Source organism: Falco punctatus (genome assembly GCF_963210335.1).
Source record: "Falco punctatus genome assembly, chromosome: 2".
In the NCBI taxonomy this organism is placed as follows: Eukaryota; Metazoa; Chordata; class Aves; order Falconiformes; family Falconidae; genus Falco; species Falco punctatus.
Genome location: NC_137581.1, coordinates 97,167,048 through 97,181,420, shown reverse-complemented (window position 1 = coordinate 97,181,420; position 14,373 = coordinate 97,167,048). Strand labels below are relative to the sequence as shown.

The window sequence follows — 14,373 nt, the reverse complement described above, 5'->3', positions numbered from 1 at the left end:
TGTAAAATGACCGGAGGTCAGTGTTATTATCTCTGTAGGCTACCAATGGTGCATTTGTTCCACCCTATGTATGAGTCATTCATTTATAATAAGCTCCACTGCGCTTTGAAAGTGCTGGGAGGGATGCGTACAGAAGCTTATCTTCTATCAATTGGCTGAAGCACAAGACAACTCAAAAAGAGATGTCCTCAGTATTTAACTGTTCGACTAGAAGATGATTAACTTTGTTATAAATAAAGACTTTACACACAAATCCTAGTAAATGTATGCTATAATCACACTTTCTATTCAGACAGCCACTTTGTTATACCACTTCCTTCACTTTTGAAGTTCTCATTGTTTATAAATACCTACTGAAGATGTACATTGTCAATAGCAACTTCCCATTAAAAGCAAAAGTAGTTAGAAAACCAAGTTTAAGCAATATCATTAAAGTACAACCACATTACCAGGATGTGATTCTATATCCCAGTGTTTATCTTTCACACCTAAAAATTAAATAATCCAAATAAAACAACCTCAGTATTCAATTGAAATTAAACTACATACAGATTTAGGTTCAGATTTAAGTTCAGATTTTCCAGAGACCCTACAGGAGTTAGATGCAAAAAAACCATATGGTTTGAACAGAGTGGAACACTTCTCTTTTATAGGTTTCTTGAGGGAGTGAACGAGGAAGGTGAAAGGAAAACACAATAAAACAAAACAATTTCAGAATTCCTGCTGTTTGCTGTGGGATTCATGCAAAAAAAGTATTCTCCTACTCAACATATTTGTACAATGTATTTACACATTAGCTCAATTCATAGTTATTTATAAATTATAATGCAGAAGCATTATTTAAATGTTTCATACACTCTTCTTATGATGCACTCTTGTCAATCTTGGAATGCACTAGACAATTTAGCTGCTGTTATTTTTTCCTAACTTAGTCCATCTCCCCCGAGGCCTCTCCTTAAAAGCCTTTCCACCTGTTCTCTTTATAAGATGTGGCATTTTTAGATGGTAGACCACAGAACTAAAGAGAAGTTAGTTAAGGCTTTCTTAATACAAGACACAAAGGTGTCAAGACAGATAAATTTCTGTGGTTTTGTCTTGAAAAGATACAGAACAATACAACTTGGCAGCTTGACAATTCTTCCAGGCTTTGTTTACAGTTCTTGCAACATTCACAATAAATGAGATCACCAATCAGACAAGGTCAGAATATCATGCTGTCCAAATGCTGAATAAAATACAGCATGGAGCTTGCACAGTGAATGTCATACATCATTACAGAGAAGCTCATATTACTGTAGGCATACAGTACCATACATCAGTAGTACTTAGATTTGATGCAACATTTACCACTTTGACAGACCACCCTAAAATAACTACATACATAATTTATTTAAATAAGAAAATATTTTTCTTTCCTTTAAAAATATTCCAAAGCCATGAACAGAAAGTGTAATCATTTTTTTGAATTCATATTCCTTCCAGTTTACATGATGTCTATTTTCAATTCAAGTACCAAATGTGGAGTAATTTGCAAAGCTGAAACAGTAGAATACAAACAAGGGGTGGAAAGGTCAAAATAGGCCTGACATCTTTAAAGGTCTTCTTCTCACTGACAGACTTCCCAAAGCACAGTGCTTCTTGTTAAGTAAGTGTTCCTTTATTGTCTTCTTCCAAGGTGTTAAACAGCTCTGTACTGTTTGATAACCTGCCATCACCCAACAAATGTTAGCAATAAAGAAAAAATGCCTACCCTTCCAGGACAGCACCATAAACCATACTCAAGAGCTTTTACCTAAATTCACTATTAAATAAAACTAGAATAAAAAGTACAACTTTCCACAGGAAAAAAAGCAAAAACCAAACTGTAATGCACTTAAAATGTCACTCCAAACTAACAGATCAATCAAGTGAGTTTCTGTGCAAACACAAAACACATGCAGCTGTTTGAATTGCACTGATCTACCCAGAAAGTCGTGACAACTTGAGGGAAAAACACTTCAAATTATTATGATATAAACTCTGCTTTCTTTTTTTAATTCCATGGCAAACAAAACATTTTATTAATACACTAAGGCAGAGAAGTAAATCCACAGATCATTTACTGACAAGGGGAAGACTTTGTAGGCAGATGGCAGTGGTGCAACAAGCCTCCACTAGAATGATCCTGCTGGTGGGGCAAGAATGATCCCTGCAATTTGTTGGCATGTGGGTATGTGATCTGCCTACACCACTACGCTGCCTCTTCACTGCCCCTTCACCACCGTACTGTCCACTTACTCTTTTACAGAATAGCACCAATGCATTTAACATTTTTATACGATCTGCCAATAGTTTAAATAGCCATTAAGTGCATCATACACTTCACCACTTTACACTTTTATATCAGTATTACATTTGACCATCTTTCTACCACTGAACCAGCAAGGAGGAGGAAGAAGAGCTGCATTTCTAATTAATTCAATCTTCCCATATCAGTGATTAAAAACATTCATGTATATGAATAGTGTTTGAAAATCTATTTTCCTGTTGATGTCTCCTGGATTAAAATAAATAAAATAACATCTTTAAAGAACTGCATATAGATACACCCACTTCCTTACAATAACTACTTTCAAGTGCCTTATAAAATGAATTTGCATAATGCTGGACCCAGGAAAAATGAGGACAAATAAGCCTTTCCCTGAAGATGATGATGACCTACTTACTTGCCATTTAAGGAATTAAATTCTTCTTTCTGCAGTACTGACAAACCCTTATTAAACACAGAAAACACGAAAATCTGATGATTTCTTCTACAGCCAGATATTACTTTGAATGAAGTACTATTGTGATTTTAAGCACCACCATTATCCTTTAACAAAAAAATCTATTTCCAAACAATAAAGCTATGTTATTTTAGTTCTCCTGGTTCCAGTTTATTTAACAGTAAGGGTAGAAATTAAAAGAAAAAATAAGGCAAGAAAGCTACAAACCACATCACTTTTTAAACATTAATTTGTTATTCAAATGTATTATGTAACTACAGATTAATTTTAAAATATTCAGTTATGAAACTGAAAGATTTAATTCATCTTTTGAAGAAAACGAGCAATTAAAAGGTGATTATTTTCTGTATCATGACCCCACGAAAAAAATTAGGTTACGATTATCGTAGGAGTTGTGTAAGATGACGCAAAGTGAATGACGACTTTGGATGAAGAAATTGTGCAGCAGGAACAGCTGAACTATAAAGAAACACAATACTTCTGTCACGCAGGTACCTTCAATGATAAAGAGGTAGGAAAACAGAACCCAAAGTAACATAGGGACAGAATAGATCTCCAGCAGAAAGATGGTCTGAAACACCAGCTGGTTTTTTTGCTGAGCCAATGGTCTTCCAAGGTGACAAAGTCAGGTTTGGTAGTGTTGTCATTGATTTAAATAGTTACGTGTTAGTTCTCATTGTCTTGGAGCTTTTTTACAGCTACAGCTCTTAACCTTCGAAAAATCTCACCCAAAAACCTCCAGTTCCATCCCTTGCTTGTAGCCCTTTAGGAGCTTTACCTTCCACCTGCTGAGTGAATAATGATACCCTCAGATACCACTCAACAATATGGTCCAGACCCAAACAAAAATTAATAACTGTAGCCAGACTGATCTCGGTCTTCTGGGTCTGACCGTACCTCCCATGAGCACTCCTGCCACTCAGAAGCAAGCACAGCTAGTTGTCCTCCTAACAACAGCTGCATGAACCAGGCCAGGAATCCATTCCGGGCTCTGTATTGTATTCTCAGACCAAACCGAAAGAATTCCAGACATTAGGAAGAGCAACACATCAGAATCCACATGACGCTAATGCCTGGTTCAAGTGGACATAAGTTGAAAACAATGACAAAGTGGCAACTACTGTTTAACCAGTATCTTTGTTGTTTATTGGGGCCAACAAAGTGTTCATATTTCTGTAAAACAAAAGTAAGTCTACTTCCCTCTCAAAGGAGTTCAAAATTCAGTAACAATAAAGCTAAACATATTACATAAATCATAAAATTGGGTTATTTAATTCCTAATATGAAACTGCTTTAAAAACCAATTCTGCATTCCTCACTCCGGAAAATTTCTACTAACTTCAGAGGGTGCAGTTCAAATCTGAAGTCCCATAACTGAATTTTATTTTTACATTCATGCCCTGATTTATTGTGGATATTTGGATTTGTGGATATTTAGATTTAACATATTTTCAATACAACAATATCACCTCTGTGAGAAAAAATATAGGCACCTGTTTTCTTTATCCAAATTCAGAGGCTGTGAACTCTGACATTTGCTGGAATCCAGAGGTTTCACATCTTATAAGAAGCACAACATTAGATATTCTGGGTTAAAGATTCTTGTTCATAAGCCCGTCTCCTGGTTCACGCTCCAAAGGAAAAATTCCTTTCCAGAATTAATTATGGCAATCCTTTCATTTCTAAATACATAAGCTGAAAACACCTTCCTGAAAAAGGAAATCCTTTTATGCATACTTGCACTAGCATCAAATAGTATAATGCTGAATAGTTATCCTTTGCCTTCTTTCATTTTAGTGTAGTGGATCCTGTTGGTATTCCTGCATGGGCAACTCCTTAGGTTGAACACGAAAACGAAACACCTTACCTCTTCACATTTCCTATACATGTTAAGCATGTATGTCAACGTTCAAGAAATATGGCTATGATTTTCCCCTTCACTTTACACTCCAAATAACTATTCACTTGCATAAAATGAAGCAGCAAACCAATTTTAAATTGGAATACAGCAAGCAGCCTTTAGACCCAATTGCAGGTAAGTGACTTCAGAAATGATACAGCATTGGAAAACAGGCCTGAGTATTGGAAAACAGGCCTGAGTATTTTCCTGTCACTATCTCACTTTTGGGGATTTGCATCTGTATAGTCCTATGCTGACTCTGTGTTTAAATTCTTCAGGCCATTGCAATAGCTAAAACCACTTGATTTAACTAAAAATCAGAATGCATGTTTGTAATCTGTATAGTAGGTGTGATTATTACGAAGAACTGTCAAAACCAGTTGCCTTGACCCGTTAACCTGAGACTATACCCCAAACTGACTTTATGCAGAACTTTCTACAGAAATTCAATGAGATCTGCTTAAAATCCATGATAACGCAAAACCAGCTCTTTAACACCGCACCCTTTCAGAAATATTTTTGTCTGTTGTGTATAGTTATTCCAATATACAGACAGTGCCAAAATGGAATTAACTCTTCAATGCCTGATCAAACGTCACACTTTATGTTACAAAACAAAACCTACAATTTCTGTTTTAGGACAGACCATGCTTCTGTGCTCTGATAGTTTCCCAGTTTTTTGCAGGCACTCAATAGCGGAAAACGAACACAGGTCCCAGTTCCAGCTCAATGCTTTCCTTACAGCTCAATGAGTGAGTGTGTGGAGAAAAGGGTGCCTACATCCTTGTCTGCATGCCTCAAAGACAGTTGCCTTCCTCTCATCCCAGTAACCTCAGCTACCCAAGCACATTTTTATATCCCTTTTAATACTGTGGTAACGAAGAAACCCCAAGGTAGGTCACCTGAAAAAGCCCAGTCTTGCCTTATGGATGGATATAAAGCTTGTTTAAAGTTAGTATTCCTTACTTCAGTGGATTTTGACTAATGCCCTGGGTCTAGTCAAGCAAAACTCCTTTTAAAGTCAAGGCTAAGATACAGATATACGTAGTTTTCAGGCTCTGTGCCTTTACAGTGGCTTGAATATATTTTATTACTACATTAAAGGTCAATGCAAGTACATTTTGTCTTTGTCACTTAAGTAGAGCTGTATTTGATCTAACTCTGCAGTTGTCTCCCCCAAAAGGAGAAAAGGACCATACATTTAAACAGACTGTTACAGCCTCTTTTGCACCTAGAATTAATTAGGTTAATGAAATGTAATTTAATAAGATAAAATCAAGATTCTGATCTCAACTGCAAAGTTATAGATTTTGTATAGATTCTCTGACTTATGACAGCTATTAAAATTTCAAAACACTAATTCATGCAGCTGAGCTCAGGGAACCAAGACTGTATTTGGGAAATCAAAATCTCAAATACACTTCCATGTTATATATTTCCCTCTGCATATAGAGTGTGAAGTTACTGAAAGATGAGAAAAAAATATGTACAAGCTTTGAGCAAACTGAGTGGTGTGACAGACCTGGGAAAACTAAAGATTTAGAAGGATAAATCTGTTGCTTGTTTTCAAGCAGATTTACTGCTAATTTTCCTTAGTCTTAGTGGTACTGTCTGTCTTTACTGTTTGACCAGTGTTGTTCCAGTGATGATTTGCCTTCTGCTAGATGTTACTTAATAAACTGCTTTCTAGATGACAAAAATTTATAGTTCATTAGGCTGCATAGCTCCATTGCCATTTCAAAAGTTTCTAGGAAGGGATTATTTTTGTGCTCAAATACCTCTAAATAAAGGGTTCTGCAGTCTGAATATCCCTGGATTCTGAACAGTATTCACTGAAGCGGATAAAGCTAAGTTAAAGAAGCATTTAGTGCTTCAGTATGCCAGCTTCAATAAATATCTCTTGGGCATGTGTGTGTGTGTGTGTGTGCACATGCATGCGCCCACGCACACACTTCTCCTTTAGCTGTAGTGTATGTCTGTACATAGTGTAGAGTATGCAGACTTAAGGTCTAAATCCAGCATTTGTATTTCTGAGACCAGAATTGAGACTGCTATGTTTTTATCCCCATGAAGCATTGGCACAGTTCAGTCATTAATGACAATTTTGTGTCCTTTCACTATGAAATAGAGTTACTTAATCTTTGGCTAGTTATTCTCAGCATTGGCTCAGTTTGCTCAGTATTCGGTAGTTCAAATTTCACACAGCATAGTGATCAGACCTGCTTAACTCTGTTAACAAAGTAGACCAAATACAGCTGGCAAGAAAAACAAGCTCCCAAAGAGCCAACCTTTTCTAAAAACCCACAATGAAGATCAATGAGAAACTAACTCAGCAGAAATCTGCATCAATGGCAACCTGGGGTACAGGGACAGACAACCAATATGATCCTTTCCTCCCTACCGATCATAAGGGCTCTAGCAGTGGTGATAAATCCTTTACCAGAAGAAAAATAATAATAACTTGATTCTAACCATTCATTCTAGAGACAGAAGGTTATCAGCAGGGCCATTCAAAATGAAGGCCCAGCAAAGCACCTTCCATCAAGGTCTGAAGTCTGTTTTTCAAGACAAAAACATTTAAGGTGAACAAAACAATAAACAGTAAGAGCTGAGAAACAAAAACTCGTGTCTTGAAAAGCAAATACCCTTACGTTTCACAGTACCACACAAAAATAAGTAATAGGGCTTAAGTAAGCTTCTTCTACCAGCAGGTTAGTCCAGACCTGTAGGTTTACTTACCTATGGAGAACCTAGCTGGTAACACAGTATTAGTCTGGAAGGATGACTGATGTGATCCAACATGGAAGCTGTTAAGAATGTGAACCTTCTTCATTTCCACTTTTTTCAGTGTTCCATGTTCCAATACAACTATTTATTTGATACCCGAAAAATAAAGCTTGATATCCACAAATATGGAGCACTACATCAGAGGATTACAAAGTACTGTAAACACTGTTTGGACTGTAACTCTGTATTTGTCAGTTCTCAAGGCCCTTAGAGAACAAAGGGATTCCTGTCATCACAGCACATTTATACACTAATGCTTCTGTATAAACAAACACTGAATCACAAAGCTCTTTCTTCTATTTCCCCAAACACAAATATCCAGAAACTTCAGTCAACCTATTTCCTGACTAGTTCAGCTTTAATTTTCTAACCACTGTGGTTCTCTCAGCCCCCTTTACCTTTTTATAGATGAATATAAAAAAACATCAAATATTCCATAAGTATTGCATCTGCCTTCTTACTTCTTATATGCTCACGATTATTTTGTCTATTTAGCACACCAATAACCTGACCAATTCTTATGAACTCTGATTCTATTAAATGGTTTTACCTTATCTTTTACTAGATGAAAGAAAAACACTCTCTCTAGCAGATCAAGGAAGAGTATTTTTTTTACACCCACTATCTCATCCTCTCATGGGTGGTACTTAAATCACGATAGGTTGACAATACCAAGAACCACTATTCCTCTTGAATTTTACAAAGCTATCCCCATCCTGCTGTAGCTTTCTTGTGTAAATAACAGTGGTTCAACATACTTTCCAGCAGAGATGCGAGTTTCCAGGCTAAGAAACCTGGAATGTTCCAGCTACGTCAGGCTAATGATCTCTCAAATGCACACTAATATGTTTGATAAAAGTCTCCCAGCATGTGTGCACAGAATGCTTACCATAAGAATGACAGTACTGTGCGCAGGGCAAATCACTGACACCATTTCAGACTGAGTTAGATGCTGGAGGCACAAATTAAAACTGTGAGCTTTCATTTCAGTGGGCTTTGACAGATGGAAGAGTGCATCAAATCTCTAATTGTTTAAACCATTAACTCATCTTTCCACCTGCATTATCTTTGGAAAGAGCTCAGCTGGAAACCTGAAACAATTGCTCACAGACTGAATTCAGGAGTGCATATTATTCTAAACAGAAATTAGAGCCTCATGTTTGAAACAGTCTGTTTATTTGGCTGCAGCATTTGTATAAACTTATTTATCTTTATTTTCACATTTTCCTCTCAGTTCTGAAAACTCAAAAAACAGCCTTTCTGCAGAATCAATCAATCTGGGACCACTGCCTTGGCTGGTGGGAACAAGAAAGTTCTATTGCAATTCACAGTGCGTTATGATGATCCCCATTTATCTCCAATCCTTGTAAATGCCACTGCACATGTAGCTCTGCATTATGCCTGCTGGTCTTTTGACTTTCAGTTGCTTACAAAAAAAACCCACTTCTGTTAAGAAGCAGTTAAAAAAAATAAAAAATATCTCTACTTCAGAAACTCTCTTGAAATGCCTTTCCCAGTCATTTTGCCCCCCCTTAGGGCTATAATACATTTTTCACTAAACCAGCATCAATGTAGGGCACTTTGTCATTTCATGTTACTCTCACTGGCATTCGGCTCTTAGTGTTGTTTTTACAGGGAAGCACCTGTCATGTGCTCAGCACTTCCAAATACTTGAGAACAACCTCGGCACTATGGAGCTCACGCTAAAAGCAAACTGGCAAAATGGAGCAGGAACAGCAAACACTATGCATTTACATACAGTTTAGCAAGACTTGCTGTTAATGAGATGACAGAAGGCAGTGGGATTTCAAGGACAGGACAGGAGCTTTGTGAATGACAGTAGACAGGAATCATTTAGGGCTTGGAAAGCATAAGTAGAAAAGAAGAAAACATAGGGCTATGAATACCATTAAGGGACTGGAGCATCTGCCATATACAGAGAAGCTCAGAGAGCTGGGACTGTTCAGTCTGGAGAAAAGAAGGTTCAGGGGGATCTTACCCATGTTTATAAATAACTGATGAAAAGCAGAGGGAGCAAGCCTCTTCTTAATCATGCCCACAGACCAGGCAAGAGGTGATGGGCATTAATTAAAAACCAGGAAACACAAAAACCTTTTTTTCTGTGTGGGTGGTCAAACACTAGAATAGGTTCCCAGAGAGACTGTGGTCTTCATTTGTGGAGATACTCAAAACCCAAATGGACGTGAGTTTGGATAACTTGCTCTAGCTGGCCCTGCTTGAGTAGAGGCATTGCACTAGCAGATCTCATGAGGTTCCTTCCAACCTAAACAATTCACTGATTATTTGGTAGACTTCTAAGAAACAGGTAGATGGGCATACAGAATAGTGACAATACTGGAAAGAAAGTGGCAAAATACTACATAAAGATTTTCAGAGGGTAAGTTAAGGAGAGACAAGGATTTAAACAAGAATTATGTAAAGATTTGAAAGCTAAATCCAATAGCAAAGGTGAAGTCAGTGAGGGAATTCAAAATACAACATAAACCACTTTATTGCCATTGATCAAAGAGATCAAACCTCCATTGTGACATTGTTATCCTGGAAGTACTTAAGTCATCCTTGCAGACTGTTTTATTGGGCCAGATTCTGACAGTGCTTCACACATCAAGTAGTACCTTAATCCACACACAGCTGTTAGTGGGAGGTTGTTCAACAAACTCAGTGATTACTGTAATGCTTTAGTCCAAGTGAGCTAATCAGTGATGTCAAGATTGGAGGCAGCCTAGCTGCAGCGATCATGCACTTGTGGAGTTCACAGTCCTGAGGGATATGGGTCAGGTGAAGAGTAAAGTCAGGACCCTGAATTTTAGGAAAGCAAAGTTTCAGCTGTTCAAGCAATAGGACTCCCCTGGGAAACTGCCCTCAGGGACAAGGGAGCAGAACAGAGCTGGCAGATCTTCAAGGACATTTTCCATAGAGTGCAAGAGCTCTCGACCCCCAGGTGTAAAATCAAGAAAGGAAGGCAAGAGACAGGCATGGCTGAGCAGAGACCTGCTGGTAAAACTAAAGAGCAAGAAGCAAATACACTGACAGTGGAAACAAGGACAGGTATCCTGGGAAAAGTATGGGGATCCTGCCCAGTTAAGTAGGGATGATGTCAGGAAGGCTAAGGCACAGCTGGAGCTGAACTTGGCAAGGGACACAAAGAATAATAAGAAGCATGTCTATAGGTATGTCAGCCAGAAAAGGAAGGTCAAAGAAAGCATAACCCTCCTGATGAACAAGACTAGTAATAAAAGACGAGGATAAGGCTGAGGTACTCAACCTTTTTTTGCCTCAGTCTTCACTGACAGCCTCTCTTCCCACACATCTCAAGTGGATGGACCTCAGGGCAGGGACTGGGGGAGCAACATCCATCCCACTGTAAGAGAACGTCAGGTATGTGACCACCTGAGGAAGCTGAACAAGCATAAGCCTATGGGACCTAACAAGATACATCCCAGAATCACAAGGGAATTGGCAGATGTAGTTTCCAAGGCACTCTCCATGATATCTGAAAAGTCATGGCAGTCAGGTGAGGACCATGGTGACTGGAAAAAGGGAAACATTGCACCCATTTTTTTAAAAGGGTAGAAAGGAAGACGCTGGGAACTACCAACCTGTCAGCCTCACCTCTGTCTCTGGGAAGATCACAGAACAGATCCTCCTAGAAGCTATGCTAAGGCACATGGAGGACAGGGATGTGATGTGAGACAGCCAGCATGGTTTCAGCAAGGGCAAGTCTTGCCTGACCAACCTAGTGGCCTTCTATGATGGAGAGATCACATCAGTGGACAAGGGAAGAGCTAAGGATATTGTCTATCTGGACTTCTGTAAAGCCTTTGATACAGTCCCCCACAATATCCTCCTCTCTAAATCAGAGAGATATGGACTTGCTGGATGGACTGTTCAGTGGATGTGGAATTGGTTGGATGTTTGCATCCAGAGCATAGTGGCCAATGGTTCGATGTCCAGATGGAGATCAGTGACAAGTGGTGTTCCTCAGAGGTTCATACTGGAACCAGTACTGTTTATTATCATTATCAATGGCACAGACAGTGGGATCAAGTGCACCCTCAAAAGGCCCTTTGAAGGTGATACGAAGCTGAGTAGTGCAGCTGACACAGCTGAGAGAAGGGACGCCATCCAGAGGGACTTAGGCAAGCGCGAGGAAGTGGGCCCATGTGTGCAAGATCCTGCACCTAGGTCAGGGCAACCGCCAGCATCAATACAGATGGAGGATGAAGGAGCTGAGAGCAGCCCTGCCAAAAAGGACTTGGCAATACTGCTGGATTAAGAGCTGGACATGAGCTGACAATGTGCGTCTGCAGCCCAGAAAGTATCCAAAGCACTATGGCCAGCAGGCCAAGGGAGACAATTCTGCCCCTCTACTCTGCTCTGGTGAGACCACACTCTGGAGCACTCAGCACAAGAAAGACATGGACCTGTTGTAGCAAGTCAAGAGGAGGCCACAAAAATGATCATTGGAATGGAACACCTCTCCTATGAAGAAAGGATAAGAATTGGCATTTTTCAGCCTGGAGAAGAGAAGGCTCCAGGGATACCTTATAGCAGCCTTTCAGTACTTAAAGGGGACTTATAAGAAAGATGGGGAGAATCTTTTTAGCAGGGCCTGTTGCAACAGGCCAAGGGGTAGTGGTTTTAAACTAAAAGACGGTAGATTAAGACCACATATAATGAAGACATTCTTTATGATGAGGGCAATGAAACACTGGAACAGGTTACCCAGAGAGGTGGCAAGATGCCCCATCCCTGGAAACGTTTCAGGCTGGGTTCAACAGGGCTCTGAGCAACCTGATCTGGCTGAATATGTCCCTGCTTATCGCAAGGGGGTTGGACTAGATGACCTTCAAAGGTCCCTTACAACCCAATCTATTCTATGATTCTAAGTGGATTACATAAAGGAGAAGTTATTGGTCAAAATAAACAAGAGTGAAGCAGACCCTTCACCTGTGTGAGTCACTATATGCATATAGTCAGTGGGTTAATATGCATAAGAAAAAAATACAGTTGTGAAAATTGGTGGATGTTTTCTGCTTTTCTCCTGAACTCATATATTGTTGCAACTTGCAAATAAAATTTCTCCACTGTGTATCAGATGCAAATACTTCTGCAAACAAGAGATGCTTCTGTGCTTCCAAGTCCCTCCACTAACAAAGTAGCTGGATGTTTGCTGTCATCTGAACTTTACCACAAATCACCTCAAAGAGCTGTGTCACTAAACACTACAACCACAAAATAAAGGTGAGAGAACCCTTCAGAAAAAATGTCATCTGAGATATTTAGCAGAGTCACACTCATATAAACCTCCTCCACTGAGGTGCTCAGAAACAATGAAAGGGATCTGCATTTTAAAAAGGTTAGCTCAATCCCCTGCATTGCTTTGGAAGTTTCAGTTAGGTAACACAATTGTTTGACTTTGCATTGGAAAACACAGAACACCAAAGTTTGCCTGAAACAAGAACATTCTGCTAATGTTGATCTCTGCTAACAATTTGACGAAGTTTATATTTATTTCTTTTTCTAAACATAACACAGCTACTTTCATAAGGAAAATGTATTACCTTCCTAAGAAAGAATGAAAATATAAGATAGTATGACTGTAAAGTATATGTTAAGTAATGTAAAACTTAAACAGTTGTTGCATTTTGTATTCCAATATAATATTAATTTGTAGCATTCCTACACTGATTTAAAGAGACAAAAAATCTTGAGGTGAACCTTATATTCACAATACCTTATATACATCTTATGTGGATTCTGTGAACTTGGGCATGCTCTGCTTTAAAAGCTGGACAACTTTTCTTGTATGATTCCTTCTTTGTTAGGCAGATACAAACCACTGGCAAACCCTTCAGATTACATACCATGGCAGCTTTCATAAGTGAATGAAAAAGAAAATTACATCAGGATCACTGCGGTACAAGACTCCCACGCTTTCCTTAAAAGATAATTCAGTTATGATGACACACATTCTCTGCACCTGTTTGGGTTTTTTTAAGAATTACGAGATTTCATTGCAACCCTTCCCAGTGTGGCACACCTAACAGGAAATGTTCCACTCTCTTCTTATACTGATGTTGTTAAACCTTGTTTTTACTACTGACAAAAGCGATCAACTTTGTTTTATTTTCCTACAATGGAACAGTCAAGAACAAATTGGTCCATTTCCAATCCCATTGATTTCAACAGAAGCTAAATCAGTACATCAGTAATATCTCGCTTTTTAAATGTAGGTAAGAAATTGTCATGTGTTAAAATCAAGGGTTAGCACCAGCATTTACATAGATTACATTATTAAAACAATACAGAGCAATGCTACTTGGATTTAATCCCATTTACAGTACAACCTTCACAGAATAAAACATAAGTATCAAAGTTAGAAAGCTAAATTTATTGTAGAAATACATTTCCAGGAAGATTAGACAAAAATACTACCTTCAGCATTTTCAGGTAAATTTCCAGTGGATGCATCTTTCATGATGTTTACAAACAGTCAGCATCAGTAATTCTACTTTGACCCACCAAAGCTGCCAAATCATTGTTGATTCTACCCAGGCACCATAAAAAGACTCTTGCACAGGAGAATCAGTTGACAATTAGCCCACCTACCCTCTAGTTTTTCAGGATTAAAGTGCTAGGATAGGACAGGGCATCAGTAAAGCCACTAGGATTTGTATCAAGTATTTTTTCACAGAAATTCACTGTCAGGCTAAAAATTAAATAACCAAACTGATTGAAATGTTGAATGTTGACATACCTCAGTGCTATTGGAGGAAGATTTTGAAGTGATTGACAGTTTTACTCTCTTATGACCAAAAATACTGAAAGAACGCAATGATACACCAGATTTTAGCCAGTGAAAAGTTTGTTAATAACCACAAAATTATATTGGTTTAA

At 38.5% G+C, this 14,373-nt stretch overlaps 1 protein-coding gene across 1 annotated transcript in view; it reads right to left on the bottom strand.

The window, feature by feature from the left end:
• Window positions 1-14,373, bottom strand: part of ANOS1 (anosmin 1) — a 145,705-nt gene that overhangs the window by 93,126 nt on the left and 38,206 nt on the right. The window lies entirely within an intron of this gene.